The following is a 21,242-nucleotide window of genomic DNA, read 5'->3' on the forward strand; positions in this document are numbered from 1 at the left end:
GGACATGACTGAAGCGACTTAGCAGCAGCAGCAGCAGCAGTGTAAATTACTAAGTGAGCTATAATTTGATATTTGCTGATACAGAAAAAGTTTTCCTATCCTCAGCATCCATTTAGCTAATAGACAATTTACTATGTGTTTCATAAACAGTTTTAAAACTTCCTAAAAAAATCAAGTACCTACATATAATTTCAATATACATGTAGATACATAAAGTTTTGAGTAAATAATACTGTGGCATGTATTGTCATTTTCAAATGATACCATCAAACATATAATATGTATTAATACACTCAGTTCCTTTAATCATGCATTATATTGAAAGCACTGATATTAATTAATCTACCTGTCTTTACACACTTTTCTTTATTGATTTGTGTTTTAACAATTAACTTATTCCTTTCCATATCATAGAATCATATCTATAAAATATTCTTTAGTGATAGAATCAAATCATATTTCTATGATTATTGTAGATCACGTGCGTATGTTACTAAACTAAAAATCTTTACTGAAATCAAGAGGATAAGCAACTCTATGCTGTACTTGAACTATCCTAATTAATTTTTCAGCCTCAGCGTGTGATGCTGAGATCCGCTCGCTTGTTACCAGTGAATGTACGGAGGGGACAGTAGGTCGCTCGAGCTCTAAAACGAGCATCAGATTGTGTTTCTCTTTGATAGCATTGGATTACTCTTATAGTCAGCACATTCAACTGATCACATATATTTTACATAAAATAACTTGCTTAAACCAAAGATTCTTAGGTAAATATAGGATGGGGCTTCTAACAGTATAATTTTGAACATTTGTCTGCTTCATAAAATCACATCCAAGTGTATATTATTTACCAAAACAGTGTTCACTGTTTTCTCCTTGTAAATCTAAGATTTCTTAGGGATATCACTGAAAACTTCTGTGCGAGTGGCAAGGAATGCCCCAAGGAGCCAGGGCCGGTGGAGACACCATTATCTCACTAGTCTTCCTTCTAGGCCCCCCGTCCTCCACAGGGAGCCCCAAGTGCAGCTCGACGGCGTCCTGAGGACTCAGGAGCACAAGCCCTGAGGATACACGGCAACCCCACGGCCTCCGAAGTCACCTCCATAGAACGAATTTATTCCAGATATTTTTCAAAACAAATGCTTTCATTTAATGTTAAGTGAATCAGATTTTCTTTGTAAAACTCTATCTCTATTTAAATTATTTAAATTCAAAGGCATTTGAGCCATTTTGTAAGGTAGCATGACCATATCAGAATTGATCTATTTTTTTCACTATTGTCAAAATCCAGAATGGCTACAATTACCATATGTAAAACAGATCGCCAGTCCAGGTTAGATACATGAGACAGGGTGCTCAGGGCCAGTACACTGGGATGACCCTGAGGGATGGGATGGGGAGGGAGGTGGGAGGGGGTTCAGGATGGGGGACATGTGTACACCCATGGCCGATTCATGTCAATGTGTGGCAAAACCAACTACAATATTGTAAAGTAATTAGCCTCCAATTAAAATAAATAAATTAATTTAAAAAGAAAGAAAAAAAAAAACAAATTCTACCACTTTACTGAATCCCTAAATGAGAAAAGTTTCCAAAAATGTGAAATAAAGTCAAATGATGCATTGAAGGGCCATTTATGTGTTAAAATTTTGTGATTTTGTTCCTAGAAGGCAAATTACTAATGAATTAAGCGGGAGTTAGTGAACCAAACTCTGGGCAAGGAAATGGCAACCCACTCCAGCGTTCTTGCTTGGAAAAATCCCATGGACAGAGGCGCCTGGTGGGCTGCAGTCCATGGGGTGGCAAAAAGTGGGATGTGACTGAGTAACTGAGCACATGGTGAACCAAAAAATGCATCTGTTACTCAATTCGGCTGCTGTGCGTGCGCACTAAGTCACTTCAGTCGTGTACAGCTCTTTGTGACCCTATGGACGTGTAGCCCACCAGGCTGCTCAGTCTGTGGGATTGTCCAGGCAGGGATACTGGAGAGGGTTGCCATCCCCTTCTCCAGGGGATCCTCCCAACCCAGGAATTGAATCCGAGTCTCTTACGTGTCCTGCATTGGCAGGTGAGTTACTTACCTCTAGCCCCAGCTGGGAAGCCCTCTGTTGCTGTAGGGGGTGAATAATCAGTCTAGGGCCAAATCAGAAGATGTGGGGGAGGACAGGAGCTTCAGAAGCAAGAAAGAGAAGAAGAGGAAGAGAAGGGCGGGAAGGAGAAAGGAAAGTTAGAAGGGAGGCAAGCTACTTCTACTAAACCAACCAGCGATCAGGCCTTGAAGCAATTGAAAAAATATATATATTTTTAATGTTAAAAGCTCACAAAGATTTCAAACGACTGTCTTATATGCCAGATCTATCCAGGGGGATCTAGAAAAGGATTAATTTGCTTGAATCTCCCTACAAGCCTCCACAGCGTGAAGAAATCCCAAGAGGCTGAGCAACTTGTCCAGAGTCACACAGCTATGGAGCTTTGAAGCCAGGGTCTGAACTCTGACATCATAGTTCTGTTGCCAAATCTTAATCACCAGCCCCTCAGTGTGTCTGAGAGCTGATCACCTGTCCAAGGCTGTCCTCCTTACTCTCGTATGAAATAAGGGTGATGATACCAGCGTTGTTGCCAGAATTAAATGAGATGAGTGTTTACCGTCACACACTGTTGGCTGTTTGCAGGACGGGGCAGCGACTGTACACGTGTGTACTTGTGTCTCTCATCCTAGAACTGTCTTATACGTAGCAGAAGTGCAGATACAGGGAGAATAAATGAATGTATATATAAGTTCAAGTGAAAGTCACTCAGCAGTGTTCAACTCTTTGCGACCCCATGGACTATACTGTCCATGGAATTCTCCAGGCTGGAATACTGAAGTGGGTAGCCTTTCCCTTCTCCATGGGATCTTCCCAACTGAGGGATCGAACCCAGGTTTCCCACATTGCAGATGGATTCTTTACCAGCTGAGCCACCAGCTGCTAAGTCACTTTAGTCGTGTCCAACTCTGTGCGACCCCACAGACAGGGGCCTACCAGGCTCCCCTGTCCCTGGGATTCTCCAGGCAAGAACACTGGAGTGGGTTGCCATTTCCTTCCCCAATGCATGACAGTGAAAAGTGAAAGTGAAGTCGCTCAGTCGTGTCCGACTCTTAGCGACCCCATGGACTGCAGCCTGCCAGGCTTCACCATCCATGGGATTTTCCAGGCAAGAGTACTGGAATGGGGTGTCATTGCCTGGGAAGCCCAAAAACACTGGAGTGAGTGACCTATCCCTTCTCCAGGGGATCTTCCTGACTCAGGAATCAAACTGGTGTCTCCTGCGTTGCAGGGAGATTCTTTACCAACTGAGCTATCAGGGAAGCCCATATATGTACAAGTAAATGTTAAACACACATTTAAAAGTGTCCTTGGAAATTGCTGTATGACTCATGGACCTCAAACCAGTGCTGTATGGCAACATAGAAGGCTGGGATGGGGTGGGAGGTGAGAGGGAGGTTCAGGAGGAGGGGGATCTATGGACAGCTATGATTCATGCTGCTGTGTGGCAGAAACCAACACAATACTGTTAAGTAATTATCCCCCAATTAAAAATAAATACATTTTTTAAAAGGAAAAAATAAAGTATTTTGAATAATAATTTTAATCAGTTTTTTTGTGTCTCATATTTATCCCTTCATTGCTATTTGTGAACCTACTGTCTGCTCCTCCCTCTACCAGAGTGTAAGAATATCTAGTTTAGGGATGGTAACTTACCAATTTTTATACTCACACAGAGAGGTCACAAAATAAATATTGACCGAATGCAGTTAAGCCCATTTTTACTCCAGGGCATTGTCATTCTCGGTCCATTTGGGAAGTGTTCAATGAAAGGAAGACTTTCTTGGAGGCTTAATATTAATAGAATTCTGGCCTAAGTGCCAGTCAAATTCACATTCAAACCGCCGTTTTCCTGTTTGTGTACATAGAAGGACGCCAACGGAAACCAGAAGTCCCCAGCTGGCACCGGGCTGGATGTCGCAGGGGCAGGGATGTGCCCGTCCCTCTGCAGTGAAGTCCGGCTGATCCCTGACCCCAGCTTCCTGTGCCCTCTGCCAGGGTGGAAGCAGGGGTCACCCTATCTCTGTGGCTTATTTCACAGCACGGACCACTGGCTAAAAATGTGAACCAAGTTTAACCCTGCAGAACACTCAGCTGGGAGATTTTAAAGCCAAAGCGCTCGCCATCACTTGCATGTTGTGGTTTGGTCAGCGCATCTGAAACGTTAGGACAGTGGCCTTTCTCTCCCACAGGTAAGAGACTGCCCCAAAGCCTGAGCTTATAATCAATAAAACCTCTGTGGCAAGGAGTAAAAATTCACTTTCAGAAACATTAAAATTTAACTCAGCCCTTCAATCAGAGGAAATGCATCTTTCTATAAATCTAAGAATCCTCTCTAGAAGAACTAGCAAACACTACCCTGGTAAATGTGTTTGAAACCATAGAAGTCGGATGTCTAGGTGGCATTCTATGAATGTTAAACATACATAAAGCTTTTTATTAATTTTTTAATATAAATTTATTTATTTTAATTGGAGGTTAATTACTATCCATAAAGCTTTTTAATAGAAAGAAGGGACACCCCGGATTAAATGATTTTTCATCACATTTGTTAATACCAAATTATGAATGCACGTGATGACTCGAATACATTCCAATTTAATTAAAATTACCATTTTAAAAACTGTTCATGAGACGTCTTCAGAGGGGGAGTTGGGTTTGCTTGTCCGCTTGTTCAGGGGCAGATTCGCCAGCTCAGAGGCTTCTGTGCCATCTAGGTGGCACCAATGACAGTGATTCTTCTTTCCTCAGGTCTCTGAAGCCTTGCTCGGGAGACCCTGCAATGCCATGCAGGATGCACGCATCTCAGGAAGAAGACCAGACTCTGAAGGACAATTTGGGACTTCTGGGGCAGGTGAGAAACCACCAACAAAGGTAGACGGCAAAGCAGGGAGAACCACCCATGACTTGTCAGCATCATCAATTACCCTCCTCCAGTGACTGCAGCACAGGGAAAAGGCGCCCAGTTCCTGCCGCTCACTCTGCAAGTTCACTCGACTCGCTGGTGCACGGAACATCTTTCATGCCCGCGTTCCCCGTGGCGCTTCCTGAGGACACAAACGGGGAAATAGCGTCTTGTCCTGTGATGTCAAAGGCTGCGATTAACTAGATAAAGCCGGTTCCAGACCTTATTAGCCTAGTCTTGTCTCCTGGCAAGCCTCATACCTCAGCATGAGAAAATGTGAACTCTGCTCACCTCTCTTTGATTTCCAAGTCAAGCAGGGTTTATGTATAAGCCCTCTGGCACCAGGCTGCAATGTAGAGGCCTCCGTCTGTATTGAGAGTTAAGACAAGACAGGTCTTTAAATTGATTGGACTGCTGGAATGGGTGCAGGGGTGTTGTGTGTATGTGTGTGTGGCTGTGAATCCCTACATGGTATTTCTGTGTTGTGAAGTTGTGAGATCCTGGCGTAGTGTCTATCATCTGGATAGACCCATATGAGTCAGGGAGCCTCACTATCCAAATGATGTTGACAAACTCAAAAGTACAAAGAAGAGACGCAGCCGTGATAAAGCGCTGAAAGGACTGATTTACGAGAGAGAATGAAAAGAGCCGTAGATAACAGTGAACAGCGTTTTGTCTTTCTCACATAGCGCTTTGGGGGAATTCTCAAAAGGGACGTTGGCAGAAAACTCAGAAAAAGATATCTGGAAAACAATCAAAGTCAGTGGGAAAATTTAGGAGAAACTGGAAAGAAATAAAGGACACAATTTGGTTAGGCAAAATTGGTTTGGTCTGTGACTCAGAAAGTGATAATGTTGTTGTAAGGTCTATTCTTACAAAAAAATGATTTGAAGTTATAGTGAATGAATATTACATATTTACATTGCAAACAACCTACTCAGAAATAAATACATGACATGTAAATTGTAGCACATGTTGGAATGTGAATTATCTGAGGAGCTGGAACCTTAACACGTTAGATCTGATAGAGCAAATCTCAGCAGACAGGTCGGGGATCAGAGTGAATTGCTGTTGCCCAAAGGGGTGATCGGTATCATTCTCCCTTTCCATCGCTTCGCTCTATACTCTATTACAGAGGATAGCTGTTTGAAGTCTGATCCCTGGGAATAAAGTAAATATCAATCAGGGATTGATATCTGCTGACATCAGGGAACAGAGAAACACCTGATTTGCTTATGGAAGTGCAATGCCACGGGAGCCCGTGTTTATATGAAACAAAACATTTAGGATGCCTTACAAGAAGGTATCATAATTTTCCTCCAAGCAACTTTGCCTTGGCCATCTTTTCAGATGCCTTCCTATGAGCTGAGTTGGACCTAAGTTCATTTTCGCTGGCCAAGTACCACTGCTTTTTAAGGCAATGGGATCAGTGACCAATTTCCTAAGGATGCGTTGTGTTGCTTAGTCGTTAAGTCACGTCTAGCTCTTTTGCGACCTCACGGACGCCATTCAGCCTCTCAGGTTCCTCTGTCCTCAGTAAACTGATCGTGCGCTGTGGCCACAACAACGCAGAGGAGCCTGTTTCCAGCCGAGCGCCTGGAAAGCAATCATCATCCTGTTAGACTCTGTGGGTTTTACTCAAAATATTTGATGAGCTGTGTGTAAAAGTGTGTGGGCATGGGGAGGTGACACCTTTTTTAAGACAGGAAGTTACAGATAGAGGATCACAGAGGCTACATTATAATCGGAGACCAAAACCTGGTGCAGTTTTCAGGAACTCATGATACTTTGACTTATCTAGTAAAATCAAAACCTACCACCTGATACAAAATATCCAAGTCTGGTAAAGAAGTGGGGAAGGCACTTTGTTCTCAGGGTAACACACACTGTCACTGAACTTCTCTTCCTCCCGTAGTTTTTTTTCCAGGCGATAATTGCCCTTTTTATTTTGAAGAAATACAATAAATCTGAGCTGCCTCATCCCTCCAGTTCACATCACATGTCTGCTCAGTTGTGTCTGACTCTTTGCAACTCCATGGACTGTACCTGACAGGTTCTCTGTCCATGGGATTCTCCAGGCAAGAATACTGGAGTGGGTTGCCATTCCTTTCTCTAGAGGACCTTCCTGACCCAAGGATCCAACCTGGTCCTCCCCGTATTGCAGGCAGGTTCTTTACCACTAGCGCCACCTGGGAAGCCTTATACGATAAATATATACTTCTTCAAATACTCATTTCAGAACACCCATTATTATCAGAAGCCAAAATAAAATGTCCTACTTTGAACAGTTTTTTTTTCAGAAGTCAGTCCAGAGGAAGTTTTTGCCTTCCCTGGAAATGCAGATGAGCTGGCTGGGGGGAGGCTGGGGGGTGCAAGGCTCTAAGCCCACCATTGTGGGGCCGGATTAGAAAAAGAATCCTCAGCAGTTGCTTTGCTTGGGTAACAGTGCTTTTCTGTTTCTAGTTCCCCTCAGTTAATATTATAGGACTGATCACAAGCATCTCCCCTGGTGTTGGCTTCATGCCTCCAGGGCACTGTGGTTCCCATCCTCTTCCTTCAGAGGCCGCGGGATCCCAGGTCCCCATCTTTGCCCCCGTGGTGTGCTCAAAATGTGGTCCTCCCCTTGGCAGGCACTGGATCCCTATTAACCCCCATCTACCCCTCATTATCCATCCACTCAGCAAGCCGTGCTCACTGACCTACATCTCTGACATCAGATAGCTAAATCACCCTTTAGGGAGCTCCAGGTCAATTCTGAAATAGTCACTTTGAAAAATAATTCAAATCTTCTTCCATTCACAGAGTCCAAAAAATCAACTTTTTTTTTCACTCAAACCAAGGAACAGTAACAAGGAAACGTTTGAGAATCACTTTCCAAACAAAAATCTAAAAAAAATAAATAATCACAAAATAGCTGAAGCCCATTAGGAGGCACCGACTTCATGCATAGCAAACTTCCACCTGCAAGACAAGAAAACACGAGGAAGACCTGCTGAGAGTGACCTGACGGAGCTGGAGACGAGGCTGGGGAGGAGCCCACGAAGCCAGCGACCCTGGGGAAGGGAGAAGCCGGTGCCTCTTGCTGTGTCTTCACCTACTAGACACAGGGACACGTTCAGACAGACAACACAGTCACACGAGTTCTCATTATTTACAGCCACGCTTCCTCACCACAGCACAGCCAGAGAGAGACTACTTTTAACTTTCCTTTATCTCTGTGGAGAAGGAAAATGCCAGCTGCCTTGGTGTTTGGTCTGTAGCCCTTCAGTTGCTGAGACTGTAAATCCTGCCGCCCAGGAGCGGAATGCCAGCGCAGAAAGCCTGTTAGTGCAGAGCATCCCAGGTGCCCACAGCTTCGCAAAGAACGCCCAGATGCGGGGTGTCTCATGCCTCTGGGACGTGGGGGCTCTAGTATGTGTTGGTTCCACCTGAACCAACACTTCTGGGGTGAGCAGGGGCAATCTAAGATGGGTCCCGCCTGCAGAGCCCACCCAGCACCCCTGGAAACCCTGTCCAGGGAGGGGTGTTTGGCTTGGCCCTGAGCAGAGACCTCCTCGCCTGCTCCTCTCCCTCCTCCCTCCCCTCCTAGGGCTCCAGCCAAGGGAAGGTGTCGCGTCCTCACACGGGGTGCGGCAGCAGGTGGCAGCATTCTCACAGGCCTGGCAGCAGGCTGGGTGAGGGGACACAGGAGTCCAGCAGGAAGGTCTGCATGTGCGGGGGCTGCCCCCTTTCCTGAGTTTCCCGTCCCCTATCTCCGCTGCTCCGCTGTTTGCCCGTGACAGCAGCTAGTCATCAGAGTCATCAGCCTCTAGAGTCACCCTAACCTGAATTATTTGTTCCTCTCCCTGTTTCCACTGCGGCAACACAACCTGTGCTCTTCCACCTCGAATCTATTAATACCAGGCAGAGGTCTTGGGACCACAGAGAAAGCGCGGGCATCTCTCATCCTTAAAGGACAAGCAGAACGGCAGGTGGGCGCATGGGGGAGGGCAGGGGCGGGCGGCAGGGTGCGGAGCCTCTCTCATGGCCTTGACACTGAGTGTGTGTCACCCGAGGGTGCTGGGATGGTTCTTTTCCTTTTTCTAAGTAGTGACTGAGATGAAACACACCTGCCTCTTGCATCTTACGTGTGTCTGGGTGGTGCACAGCTCAGAGGAGCAGCCATGCAGAGAGCAGGCGTGCAGAGTAAGTTGGAACCGAAATCCCACCAAATCCCGGAGGTAAGAGAAAGGGCTTCACCCTGCCTTCCAGCTTTACGTCTGCAGCAGAGGGAGAAAGGGGGAGAGGCATTTTAGACAAAGGCAGGACCAGGGCTGGGGCCCAGAACCAGCTTGCCTCAGGCCACAGGCCGTGGCAAAAGTAGGCACCTGGGGGCCACAGGCCTGCTGGTCTCTCCGTCACTGCGACCCAGTTAGGTTTGGTTTTACCTGGCGCTTGTGACATAAAATGCTATTTTTTCCTTTCTTCTTGTTTGGTCCCTTGTGCTAAGGCTCACAGGACATGACTGGTGCAATTAAACATCTGAGTTTAGACTGCTCAGTCATTCATGTGTCCTCCCCCTACCCTCTTCCTCTATGTGCTCATGAGCACTCTCTCTCTCTCTCTCTCTCACACACACACACACACACACACGCCTTGCCCTACCTTCTCCATCTCAGTAAATGAGTTGTGATTGCTTGTATAGGCTTAATAGTTCACAAGGCAAACGCCTTCCATCACGGCACATCGAGCTGCCATAAAGGGGCTGAAAAGTGACGCCACCGAGGTGTTAAGATGCAAGTTCTGCCGAAAATGATGCCAGCATGAAGGACCAGGATTCATTAAATCGGGCAGCCTTTCTCATTAAACGTGCAGATTGACAGTCGTGACTAGCTGTCATCTGCGGTTTCCCTCGCGTCCCCTTGCCCAATAATATACATATAGACGTTTTTGCACAGTTGCTATTATATTTAGAACAGAATAGTGAAATTGTGACTATTCAGGGGTTGCCTGCTCTGTGTAAAAACAGCAGTGTTCTTTCTTCCTTTGTTGCTTCTCTGAAAGAAGAGGGACCCTAAAAAGAAGTAAACCCAATTCGGAGGCTAACCCCCAAGGCTTCTAGTTAGGTCAACATATCAGATAAAATGGGCCCATGTTACCTGGAAGAGATTTAAAAATTAACCATGAACCCAAGACACTCACTACTCTGGGTTTCTGTTTTCTAGCCACTTAATTCATGCATGTGTTTCACTTTCTCTACATCCAATAAATCCTTTATGGAAAATTCCTTATAACATGACGAAGGAGAAAGTGTCCCAAAAGTCATATCCCTCTATGTGTAGAAAAGTGACTGGATGAAGGAAAGGCACAAACTCATTACAAAAATATCGTTTTTCCTCAAAGATCTGAGGCCCCTAGAGGACACTGTTTTGCATCTTAACATAAAATATGTAATGTAGAACCTTCTGGTATTAACAGATAGCACCAGAGTACTCTGCCCTGGGTACTTCGCAAAGATGCAAGATAGCTGTGCCTTGAGGGAGGTAAAGAAAAAAAAAGAAAATATTTCCTCCATAAATATGGGATCTCAATCATCAATGAACAAATATCCTGGAAGGCACGGTCAATATGAAATGTCGTCCAGGGGCAAAGATGCTTTCCTGATTGAAAAAAATAATAATTGTGTAGATGTGTCTGTGTACATGTATAGGAAATACTCCTCAAAAAAAAAAAAATGTAATTTTCCAGAGAACAACTCTAAGGACCTATTCATTACTGAGAGATCTCTTACTGAGAAGTGGCTTGCACGGCTCTATGCTCTGTTTTTGTTCACTTCCTATTACCAACTTCCTTAAATGTACCCTCTATTTAAAACAAACAAAAAAAAAACACTAAGAGAGGGACACTTCTGTCTATGCAATGCCTCCTTATTTCATGCACTTCTGTTCTAGAAGAAGTGCTTCAGTTTACAATAACTGATTTTTAGTTCACAGCCTCTTTCCCTCATTCTGTCAGGAGCTTGGATTTCTCTCTTAAGGTAAATTCTCTAAGGCCCCCTGAGCTACTACGAACTTGAAAGCACTTTTTCAGGGAAGCTTATTCTCATTCTTTTTTCTCAGCCTTTCGCAGCGAGGATTATTTCAAAAGGTTGCTTTTTACCTTTGTGTATAAATATAGACAGATATGGATATAGATACAGAAAACCTGGGTAACGAAGCACACACGCTCCCTTACTTTCGCTCCATGTCACCTTTCCTATGACTTGCATGCCTGTCTCTTCCCGCTGCTGTTCCCCTAGGGCAGGCAGAAGGATTCTCCTGGTTTTTTTTGTGTGCATCACTGACTACCCTTGTCAAGTGCTTTAAAAAATAAATGATTAGAAATTTTTAAAAAAGTCTTCACCTTTGTCCTTGGATCTGAGAGTATGACTTGAACATTCTTTCCAAGTCTAGCACAAACCGTAGTAACACGTGCAGTCTTAAATCAACGGTATCTTCATGATCTTGACATCCACAATTCTGCAAGTCAAGCCCAGATTGAAAACAATGCCCTTCTTTAATTACATAAGAGATTTTTAACTCATATTGCATGAAAGAGTCCAGAATAGCCAATAATATGTTACAAAAGTACTTGGCTAAAAATAGTTATTGACAAGGATAAGTCAAATCCCTGAAAAAATCTACAACTTTTTCCAAGATGATTTGAAAAATAAATATGTCCTGAGAATCACTCATGGTTTTATGCCTATAATAGGTTTTCTTTGGAATAAAGTTCACATGCACAAACCTGTGATACAAATTAAATGTATTTTCTGTGGAGATGCATTAAACAGTGCAAATACTTTTATGTGGTTCAGAAATGTGTGAGGTCAGTGTATCCTGTAACGCTGACGTTCTAAACTACCGAGAAATAGATTGTGCATCAAATAGCATTGAGAAAACTGATTTGCTGTCTCAAAAAAATCAACTTCAAAATACTTAAAATAGTTGAAGCTGTGCACAATATTTTTCACTGACTACAATAAAATAAACTAGATATCAATATTAGATAACTAAATAGCTCTCCAAAATTTGAGAAATAAACAGTACGCTTCTAAATAGTTCATGAATCAGAGTCAGTCACATAGAGAATTGGAATATAAATTAAAATGAATTGCAATTAAAAGACATTGTATACAAATTTATAAGCTGGAGATCAAACAATTCTTTGAAGGAAATTTTCTTTAAATGCTTACACTGAAAATAACAGATGTTTCAAACTAATTGCTAAAACTTACACAGGAATAAATTACAGAGGAGAAGAAAATTAAACTTAATCATAAAAAAAGGAAATGAGAAACTTAACAGTAGTGTTCAATGGAATTAAAAACAGAAAAAAAGAAAAATCAATGGAATTAAAGGAGATTGTTTCAAAAGGATCAATGAAACTGATGAACCTTTTAGCCAGACTGATCAAAAAAAAAAAAGAGAGAGAGGACATAAATTACTAATATCAGAAATTAAAAAATGACATCACTAGAGAATCTGCAGATATTAAAAGGAGAGCAGAGCAATATTAATACTAAAGACACATACAGTATACAATGTCATAGACTAAACAAATAGATTGATTGAATAATACAAAGTATCAAAGCTCATTCAAGAAGAAATAGATTACCTGATAGTATATATATATATATATATATATATATATATATATATAAAGTTTTAGTTTAAACTATTATCACTGAATTCAAGTATCTTTACTGGCAAATTCTATCAACACCTGAGGAAGAGATAATACCAATACCAGTTCTACATAATCTCGTCCAGAAAATACAGGATAGAGAAAATTGCAAGTTTATTTTATTAGCCCAGCATTATTCTGATATCAGAACTAGACAAAGATAGTCCACAGAAACAAAAAGTATAGATCAATAGCTCTAAAAATGTAAGGAAATGAAATCTAGCATTATTAAAAAAAGCATAATAACTCATGATTAAATGGTACTTATCAACAGAAATACAAGGCTCAGTTAACATTTGCAAACTGATCAATATAATTTGCTATATGAATATGCTGCAGGTGAAAAAACATTATCTCCATAATGTTTGTTTGCTTTGTAGACAAAGCATTGACAAAATCCAACAACTATGCTTTATTAAAACAAAAAGCAGAAAAATAAGCTTCCTTAACTTGAGAAGGGCAGGCTGCACAGAATCATAGCTATTATACTTCATGGTGATAGACAATACTTTACCCCAAGATTGAATAAAATACATTGATTGATTGAGAATAAAAACAAGGATGTTTCCTATCAACATTTCTATTCAATACCTATATTAGTTTTCTATTGATGAGCCAATAAATCATCAAAAACTTTGTGTCTTAGGATCGCTTGTATTTATTATTTTATCTATCTATGGGTCAGAATTGAAAATCCAGTTGTCAGCAGGAACCCTGTTGACTGGAGGCCTGAGAGGTGAACCCACTTCCCGCCTATTCAGATTGTTGGCAGAATTCAGTTTCTTGCAGTTGTAGGACTGAAGTCCCCAGAGTCTTGCTGTCTGTCCTTGAAGGCTGTTTCCACTTTCCTTGAGTCCACCCACACTCTGACTAATGGTCCCTTTCACCATGTTCAAAGTCACCAACAGTGGCTGAGCCTGTATTACAACCAGAGGTCTTCTCTTTTCTTTCTCTCAGCCATGTTAACCCTACATGAAAGGACTCCTGTAATCTTAAATTCTAGCATGATTTGATTGTGTCCAGTTGGATAATCCAGAATAATCACTTTACCTCAAAGTCCATATTCTTAATCACATCTGCAAAGTCCCTTTTTCTACTTAAGGCAATATTTTCACAAACTCTGGTAATTAGGGTCTGAGCATCTTTTTTGGGGGTGGGGGCATTATTCTGCCTACCAAAATAGCATGTGAAGGAACTATCCCGTACAGTATATTAAGGAAAAGAGAGAAGTGGCATTATAGGAGATTAAAAATAAAAGCTAAACTTATTTCTATTTATAGACTAGATTATCTATTTTCAAAATTCCAAAGCATCTAGAAAAACAGTAGTAAATATTACAAGAGTTCAGCAATATTGTGGTATTGAAAGCCAACAAAAAGAACTGCATTTTTATATACTAGATATATTTTTATATACTAGATATAAACAATTAGATAGGAAAATTTTAAAGAAAAAATTTTCAGTAATGCCAAAAAACTTGAAATATTTAGAGACAGACCCAACAAAATTGTTTGAGATTTGCAAAATAGTAAACAGAAGAGAAAAATCAAAGAACTAATAAATATATATTTACACATACACACATATGTGTTAGTCGTATATATACACACATATATACACAAGATTATCCAACTTTTTTTCATGAATTGGAAGTCTGAGTTTTGTTAAGATGTCAATTTCCCTTGAACATGAGTGCTAAGTCACTTCAGTCGTGTCCACCTCTTTGGACACATAGGCCATTAGGCTCCACTGTCCATGGGATTCTGCAGGGAAGAGTGCTGGAATGGATTGCCATGCACTCCACCAGGGGATTTTCCTAAGCCAGGGATTGAACCTGCATCTCTTATGTCCCCTGGATTGGCAGGTGAGTTCTTTACCACTAGAGTTACTTGGGAAGCCCCAATTTCCTCTCACAGATTTATAAATTCAAAGTAATCCTAACTAAAATCTCTGTAGGCATTCTTATTGAAATCAACAATTAACCTAAAGTTTATATGAAAATCTAATTTCTCCGTCACTGAAGTCTCCAAAAGTATAAAATAAAACAAATGAAACAAAACTAAATTTTTCTTTAGAGCAAAAAGTGACTTTTCAGATGCCACGAACTCCAAAAATCCATCTCCTCCTTTAACATGTAGCTTTCCAGAGAGAGAGACAACTTCCTGAGCAAATTTCTTTCTGAAATGAAGACAATTTATAATTACTTTAAAAGACCATATTTTTGGTCAAGGAAAAACTGACCTAAAAGTTAGCTCCATCCTGTCAAAATCATTATTGCTAGCATGCAGGAACCAAGGACTTGCAAAATCATTATCTTTAGCATGCAAGAACCAAGGACTATTCTTTTTTTCCAAGAACTCCATGAAAACTACAGACGAAGAACTTCAGCCAATCAAGCAGTGACCATGGAAACTAAACTCCAAACGCATGAAACCATGACTGCACCTCCTGATGAGGACGGCTGAGCATAACCACACGAGCGGAATTTGCTTTCATGACGTGAAGGAAGGCACCCAGCCAAGATTCCACAAAGATAAAAACGATCACAATTTTTATGACTAGGATATCTCTTTTTAAGTGGAACATTAGGAAAAAATAGAAAGATATTTAACAAAATAATGCTAATGCTAAAAAAAAATTCTCATAAAAATGATGCCATATTTACTATTACTTATTATGTACAGGAGGTATTAATAGCTACTACCTAAATAATGGAAAGATGAAGGGTGCTAAATTAAGTTTTAATTATAAGGGTAATCACTAAAACGAAAAACCAAAAATGCCAGCCTTCCTAAATACAAAAAATCTATTCACCAAAAAAGCACAAAAAAGTTGAACACCTATTAAAGGCTTTACGCATAAATAATACACAAAATTATATGAAAGGACTAAAACAAAACATATTTATTATTTTGATGAATGTAAATAAACACATTTTAAAGTAAAAGCCAAATTTATATTGTTCCACTTAAAATGTTGTGATTTTTTTATTTTTTTTATTAATATTTTATTAATATTATGCTTTGTTACTGGTTCTGTTTTTTAATTTGGTTAGTTGCTATTTTTTTCTTTTTTTTTTTAAATTTTATTTTATTTTTAAACTTTACATAACTGTATTAGTTTTGCCAAATATCAAAATGAATCCGCCACAGGTATACATGTGTTCCCCATCCTGAACCCTCCTCCCTCCTCCCTCCCCATTCCATCCCTCTGGGTCGTCCCAGTGATTTTAAAACTTTAAAACAAAAGAACAAGCAAAGAGCTATAAGAGGAAAAGAGAAAGCAGGTGACTTAATTTTAAAATCAAACGAAATAAGGAGTTTGGGTGAAACCTTTAAACAAGATTTAAAAGAAAGTATAATATAAAAATGAACTATTGATGAGAAAGGTGTAGCAGTTCTGAACATCTATGCATGAACCAGCACAGCTGCTGTATTAATGAAGCACAAACCACCGAAACTGCGAGAAGAACTAGAAGAGCCATAAGCATTAATAATGTCGTCAGTAAAGGAGATTTACCTTAAATACAGCAAATGCTGTCTCCAGGAAACAGAGATCATGTTTCCTCTGTATCTGACTGTGGAATGTCCCCTAAAATAACCCGCACACTAGGGCACGAACACAATACAAGAACTGGCACTGCTTCTTGTGTTTCACCATTGAGTGTGATTCTGGCTTTTGGGCAAGAGTAGACACATTTTATCAATTAGGAAATGGCCATCTGTTTTTGATTTATTAATTTTTTCTAAAATCATGAATAGTTGTTGAATATTTCCAAATGTCTGTCAGCATGTATGGAGATGAGCATATTTTTCTTTAGATCTTTAATATTATGGATTAGATCAATAGCTTTCCTAATATTCAACCATCCTACCATCTGGAATCAGCTCAAGATTATTAAATAATTATGTCAGCAAAGTGTTCTTTGATTATATTTATTCATTTCACATTTAGGATTTTTCATATCTACACGTCGATATATACTGCTGATATGTTAGTATGCAAAATATCCCTTTGACTATCAGTATAAAACCAGCATCCTTTAATGCTGGGGAGGAGGCACTAACCAATGCAATTAGATAAGAAATAAAGCAAGTTGAAAAAAACTGGAAAAGATAAAATAATTTTCTCACTATATGATCATATGTGACATGAAAAAACCAAGGGAATCGACAAAATACTTTTGAAAATAATATAAAAATTCAGAAATTGTGCAAAGTGAAAAAATAATTTATATATAAACTGATATATATATATAATTTACATATATATATATATATACACACACCTGTGTAATGGAAAAATGCCCATTTAAAGTAATGAAACCCAAATATACTCAAATATAAAATGACTAAATTCAAGAGGAAAAAACAATACTTACTTAAATTAACCTTTCCAATATTATACAAAGAACACAAAAATAATTGAACATATGAAAGGCATACCATGTTCTTGAACATGAATATTCAAAAATAAAGATTTATGAAGTTCTTACAATTTAATTTACAAATTTCACATAGTTCTATTAAAAATATGCCAAGAGATATTTTGGGAGCAGTAAAATTAAAGGTCCTTAAAGCTCATATGGAGTGAAAAAAGTCAGAGAACATTATGAGAGAAAAGTCAGTGGAAGGTGGACAGCCCCACCAGATCTTACAACACATAATAAACTCTCCATTAATAAAGTGTTAGGGTCCTGGCACATGAAGAGATAGACCAAAGGAAATACCCTGAAATGCCCTGGGACTTTGGAATTTTATTAATATGGCAATTAAGTAAGAGGAGTAAAGATAGACTTCTCAATACATGGTATTGGGACAACTGGATTGATTTATGAAAACAGGAATGTTGGACCCATTCTTTACACCACACCTCAGAAAACTTCAAATGGTTCAAAGATTTAATTATAAAATGTAAACTTATTAAAGGACCAGAAGGCATGGCAAAATGCCTTAATAATCTTGGAGAAAGAGCTGACTAAAATCAAGAAGTCATAAAAGAAAATATAATTAAATTTTATTGCAAAAGCTAAAATTTACTGTATGAACCAAAAAAGAAAAAAAATAATAGAGCTTGAGATAAGTGTCAAACTTAAAAGACTTTTTACAATACATATCACAAGCCAAGTACCATTCTCCCTAATAGACAGCATTTTCCTCAAGCTGATAAGAAAACACCAACAGCCCAACAGAAAAACAGGCAATATATATAAACTGGTATCACAAGAAAGGAGATAGAAACGTAAGAAAAGATAGTCAACCACATTTTTACTAAAGGAAAAGCACATTAAAATTACACTGAGGTGCCAAGCTGTGCCTACTACATTGAAAAAATCTGAAAGTTTGATCATGTACTTTCATTAAATTAGTGAAGAAGAGAGCATTCTAAACCATGACTATCGGAAGTGTAAATTAGTATAACCTCTGTAGAGGGCGATTTGGCACATTATTCAAAATTACAAACTCCTATGCATTTTGACCCAGCAATTCCACCCCTGGAAATTTATCCTAGCATAACAGAAAGCATGTGTCTATGTGGTTATTTGCTACGGCATTATTCCTAATAGCAAAATTGTACCGATGTCAATATTGTTAACAAAGCACAGATTTGTTAAATTGCCAACTACATAAATCAATACAAACATATAACAGAATAGAGTAAAATAAAGACAGAGAATACAAATAAAAGCCATAGTAGATTGAAAGACTTTTAATATTGCTTAAATGTTAAGTCATCCAAAATGATATACAGATTCAATGCAATATCTATTAAAATTCCAAAGGCATTTTTTTTTCAGAAACAGAAGACATCTTAAATTATGTGTCCAATTTCAAGGTGCCCCAAAGAACTAAACAATCTTGAAAACAAGAAACAAGTCTGGAGGTGACCACTCTTCCTTATTTCAAAACATGTTGCAAAACTACAGTAAGCAGAAGAGGGCAGTGCTAACACTGAGGCAGAAATATAAACCAAGAGAACAGAATGGGTGACCCAGAAACCACGGTGTCCGTGGTTACATGGTCTTCGACAAGGGTGTAAAGATCACACGGTGGAGAAAGAACTGCTTCTTCAACAAAGAGTGTTGGGAAAACTGGATATCCACACGAAAAGAACATTGCACCGTTATCTTACACTGCTTAAAAAATCAGTTCCAGTTTTGCCAGATGAAAAAGTTCTGGAGAGAGATCTGTAGCAGAACAACACAAACCTAATCAGCACTACTAACTGCATACTTGAAGATGGCTAAGATTATTATTTTTTTGTTAAAAAAAAGATAAAGAAAGCTCTTTTAGACTTACTAGAAGCATCCTGAAGATTTATTAAGTGAATAAAGGGAAGATGAATAGTGTGCACAGCATTCTACCTTTTAAATAAAAATGCAGACATTAAGACCACTTGTTTGCTTTGGCTAGAATACACAGGAACATATTTTGAAAGTTTTCTTAAGAAACAGACTCTTGATCTGTGAGGTCCAGAAGGCATATGGTGAGAACTCCGCAAATTGAATTGGGGTACAGGAGGGTGACATTTTACACTGTTGACTTGTATTCATTTTTAAGTCAGAAGAAAGTAGTGAATTTCTAAAATTATGCTTAAGACAATGAGAATTTTTTTTAATTGTTATGAAATCAATAGATTGGAAGTACTAGTCAGATGAAAGTACCATTTAGAAAAATAGTGTTGAGCAAAGGTGGACTTTAGTTTGGGTTTGATAGCCTACATGGGGTTTAGTTATGCACGCTATGTTCTGAGAATGTGGCCATGGAAGCCAGTGACTGTCTCGGCTGGAGGAAGTGACCCCTGGAATATTGACACACGAGTGCTGAGGACATGGACCGTTGATGTCATCTTCCAGACGGCTGCCCAAGTCCTCAGGAGACAGGATGTGGTGAACACAGCAGACCAGAGGCTGACCGCTTTAGTGATGGGACATATCCGGGAGGCTTGTCCACGTCCATAATGAGGACCCAGCACGGTACCCTCTGAGGAGCTTGCCTCAGTGGAGCAGGGTGTTTGCAGAGGGGCTGGAATAGAAACGACGCCAGGCTGCAAATGGAACAAAAGGGCTCTCTCCCCTCAGTACCCCGTTTGCTTGTCTGCAAAATGGGGCTGTTGAGAGGGTGAAATGGGTTACCCCCCGTAAAATGCCAAGAACAGGGCAGGCAATGCCCTGTTCCATAGCAGCAAGTGCTCCACACAGCAGGGGAGAGTAAAAACCGGCCCCTGCAAGGGCTGCTGGGGACATGGCATCATCTGGAACGGGCAGGAGTCCTTAAGAGCAAGGTGTAGTGGGGAAAGAGAAGTTGAGCAAAGAGGGGATTCTTGGCTCAGTGGGAGCTTTGAGAGTAGGGAGGAGAGTAGCTGGTGGAGCCAGTGGGAGCTTGGGGTGCAGGCGATGAGTGGGAAGGGGGGGCCTGAGGCTGCAGCTGGGGTCAACAGGAATGGAGGGCTTCGAGGGCCTTTGCACAGAACCAGAGCGTCACAGACATGCCCACAGCCCTTGTCTGTGCCGACTCTCTGTTGTTGGGTCCTTGGGATGCCTTGTTGGCAGGACTTTGGGGTGACAGATGAAGGGGCTCAGGAGCACCATGCTTAGTACCAGTACCTGAAAAATTGCTGTAAACTTGCTTCCCAAGGACATTTGCTACACATGAATGGACACTTGTTAGATTATGGATTTTATTTAGTTTATTCAGTACTACTTGTATATACAATTGAATGTTATCTGGTCTATTTTAGCTTGGTGGCTTTATGAAGACATACCTAGTTCAAGCATTGTTAATTAAATTTAGGGCTGTTTATAGGACATTTTGGAGAAGGAAGTGACAACCCACTCGAGTATTTTCGCCTGGAAAATCCCATGGACAGAGGAGCCTGGCAGGCCACAGTCCATGGGATTGCAATTAGTTGGACATGACTTAGAAACAGCGCGACTGAGCATGCACAAGAGCTTTATTTCTAAGGCATTAGGGATGCCTTGCAAACAACCCCGTGAGAAGCTGCGGAGGCTGGTGTGAGAGGCTCAGTGTCGTCCATTAAATTTAGACCTGTGTCTCTGTGGAATCTGAAGGCACTGCCTCCCTTGACAATCTTTTCTTTCTTTCTTTCTTTTTTTATGAGCCAGAAAGAACTGATGGTATCTTTGGAAACCTGTCCAGCCAGTATGAAGGGAGAGACGTATAAAGCCTGTCTACATACAAACGTCTGAAAGTACAGCATCAGCAAGTCAATACTGTAATCCTTGTCCTCCATTGCTTCAGTTTCCTTTATAAGTTTCCTTATAACCTCAGCTGGTGTTGGAGAGTCCCATAAAGTTCAATGAGTGCTTGCATAACATTCCGTAAATTGAATTATCTTTGCATCAGTGAGTAAAGCACATATTAGCTGGGGGCAAAAGGTTGCAAAAGAATAAATCAAGTGGACCTGCTGTTCTTTCCTAAGCAGGATGTGTGTGTCATATGTAACAGAGTGTGAAGTGCTCCCCAATTCTCCAAGGGTTGCAAAGACAAAATCATGGACACAGGAGTCAAGCATCTCATTTCATC

At 40.4% G+C, this 21,242-nt stretch overlaps 1 long non-coding RNA gene across 1 annotated transcript in view; it reads left to right on the forward strand.

Annotated features, from left to right (window-relative positions):
- LOC129633139 (uncharacterized) overlaps nucleotides 1-21,006 on the forward strand; it is a 45,682-nt gene extending 24,676 nt beyond the window's left edge. Inside the window, exons 2-3 of the long non-coding RNA XR_008704912.1 lie at nucleotides 4,839-4,941; nucleotides 20,822-21,006. This is a non-coding gene — a long non-coding RNA (uncharacterized LOC129633139). The remainder of the gene's footprint in view (nucleotides 1-4,838; nucleotides 4,942-20,821) is intronic.
- Nucleotides 21,007-21,242: the final 236 nt, after the last annotated feature.

This window comes from Bubalus kerabau, chromosome 18, assembly GCF_029407905.1.
Source record: "Bubalus kerabau isolate K-KA32 ecotype Philippines breed swamp buffalo chromosome 18, PCC_UOA_SB_1v2, whole genome shotgun sequence".
Taxonomy (NCBI): Eukaryota; Metazoa; Chordata; class Mammalia; order Artiodactyla; family Bovidae; genus Bubalus; species Bubalus kerabau.